The 2,740-nt window shown below is 43.4% G+C and overlaps 1 protein-coding gene across 1 annotated transcript in view; it reads right to left on the bottom strand.

Moving 5' to 3' along the window:
• Positions 1-2,740, bottom strand: part of LOC107154852 (death-associated protein kinase 1) — a 169,468-nt gene that overhangs the window by 151,642 nt on the left and 15,086 nt on the right.

Genomic DNA, 2,740 nt, shown 5'->3' with positions numbered 1-2,740 from the left:
TATATATATATATATATATATATATATATAAATCATGGAAAACAGAGCAGGAGCCACTGATGGGAAAGCACAGGGTAGACCAACATAAGAAAGTCACTCATAAGAAGGGGATTCACACAAGAAAGTAACTAAGGCAGCATCTAGCAGGGAGGGGCAGGACAAGGTGAGGCAAAAACTGTGGTGTCTGCCAGGGCTGACCCTCGGATGGGAGGCCCAGACTCCACAAAGTGGCATTTGCAGAAAGCCCACAATAGGACCTGGCCCTAGAGGCAGGCAGCGTTAGATGCTACTGAGCTGGCAGTAGACAAGGAAGTCTGGCCATACCTACCTCTAGCTGGAAATCAGTGAAGACACAGAGAAAAAGAAAGTGTTGCTGGAGACTGTCCCAACTTCTACAAAGACAAGGGCAAAAACTTGAGCAAGATCAGCCAGAGTATAAACCTCACATTGGCATCCAGCATCCAGAGGCCATAGTTCACGGGCACCCCTCACAAGCAACCTTCACATGGGCTACTTGGTGAACATGAACCCCCGACTGTCCTACACTACCCTTGTGTTCTCCTTGGGGATTCAGTTGAGTGTGGGATGAGTGCCTGGAGCCAGGGATAGGGGGCTGGGGCTGTTGCTGACCACTATAGAAGAGGGCTGGTTGGTGGTCCTGACCCAAAGTGAAGCAGACATCAGGAATGAACAGGAGAGATCAGCAGGTTTGGACTCTAAGGATGGGGAGAAAACAGTAGTTACTCTACTGGCAGGTGTTGGGGCCACTGTCCAAGGGTTAAAAGAGGCTCTGACTGATGCTGTTACCTAAATGGCTTCCTTTGCTGTTCACCACAGATCCCCAGGGCTGGAAGAGTTCCTCAGAGGTTATCAATGCAACTTCTTCCCCAAACCAATCACCTTTTCTCAAAGTTCCAGACAGATGGACACTTAACACTAACACTTCTAGTGTCTAATACTCACTTCCTCACCCACACCTGCTCACAGCAGGTTAGTGTTAGACAATTTCAAGTTGAAACTGTTAGACAGTTTCAAGTTCCTTCTACTGAGCCAAACTCTGCCTCCCCACTGTTTGCACCAATGGCCCCTAATTTGGCATCCTCCTGTCACCCACACAAGCCCATCCCATCCAACAGACGGCCTAAAGTTTGGAGCTGCATGATGAGATAAAAAGAACATGGGCTTCAGAGCTGAATCTTAGCTTAGCTGAATCTTAGCTTAGCCTATTCCTCATTTGGATAAACTGAATTATTTCACCTCTTTGAGACTTGCTTTAGTCATGGGTAAAATAAAGCAGGGCTAGCAAATTATGATCTACAGAATAAACCCAGCCCACTGCTTGTTTTTTACTGGAATATAGCCACACCCGTTTGGTCATGGATTGTCTAAGCTGCTTTCAAACTCTAAGAGCAGAGTTAAGTTGTTGCAAGAGACCATATGGCCCAAATAGCTAAAAGATTGATAGTTTTTATAGAAAAAATTTTCCAAGTCTCCATGAAGAGGTAGTCTGAGAAATTAAATGCAGTTAATACTTGCAAAAAGGTGAACACATGGAGCCAGGCACAGTGGTGCACGCCTATAATGCCAGAGACATGGAAAGCTGAAGCAGAAGGACAGCAAGTTAAGACCAGCCTAGGAAACTTAGTGAGACCTGCCTCAAGATAAAAATAAGGCAGGTTGGGTATGTAACTCAGTGGTAAAGCACCCCTATGTTCAATCCCTAATACCAAAAAAAGAAAAATTGCACATGGTACCTAACTTCATAGCTAAGCAAAATACATTATTCACATGATAATGAATAATGACTTTTGCTTTCTTCTCACACAGAACAGAACATCATGTCCCATCTGTAGAGGGAACTCAAGGGAAAACAGAAAGACAAACACCTTCCAGTACAGGACTCCACATGAGAGGATTTTCCACACCATGTTGTTATTAGTGCCAAGAATGAGGGTGCCTGTATAGAGGAAGCAAGGAAATAAACATGTACTGACCATTCCAAATGAGTCAGAACTGTACCAATACTTTATACTTCTTGAAACTTCTCTCCCATGACAGTGACAGAAAACAGGTCACAAAATAAACTGCACACTCACCATTCCATTTCCAGACATGGCTTAACAATTTGGAAGTCCAACTGTTACCACCACCATTTTAAACACACTATCCAAGCTGGTGCAGAGACAAGACCCTATAATCCCAGCAACTTGGGAGGCTGAAGCAGGAGAAATGCAAGTTCAAAGCCATTCTCGGCAACTTGGCCAGGCCCCGCACAACTTAGCAAGTTCGGGTCAAAATAAAAAATTCAAAGGGTTGGGGATATAGCTAGAGACGAAGTGCCCCTGGCTTCAAACCCCATTACTAAAAAATAAAAAATAAATAAACTACCCAAAAGTCATCATCTTTCTTAGCCCTGGTCTTCTCATCTGTAAGATGTGACTTACAGTACTTACTTCCAGGTGCTGGTCTAGAAAGCATCCCTAGTAAATCTTAGCTTCCTCGTCCCCTTCCTTAATGTATGATTTCCAGTTTCTTCCAGGGAATATACGAATAGACACATAAATATCCATGCCTAAACCTATATGTTTAGATTTTTATGTCCCCCACAAGAATTCGAATAAATGAATGAATCTTCCCAGTCAGAATGACTTCTCCTTGCCCAAACTCAAAAAAATTTTTCATGGTTTGTTTATCCTGCCATCCCTCCCCCCTTTTCTTTTCTTTTTTTTTTTTTTTTTGT

This window comes from Marmota marmota, unplaced genomic scaffold, assembly GCF_001458135.2.
Source record: "Marmota marmota marmota unplaced genomic scaffold, marMar, whole genome shotgun sequence".
Lineage (NCBI taxonomy): Eukaryota > Metazoa > Chordata > Mammalia > Rodentia > Sciuridae > Marmota > Marmota marmota.
The sequence above is the reverse complement of the archived record's forward strand: the minus strand, read 5'-3'. Positions and strand labels throughout refer to the sequence as shown.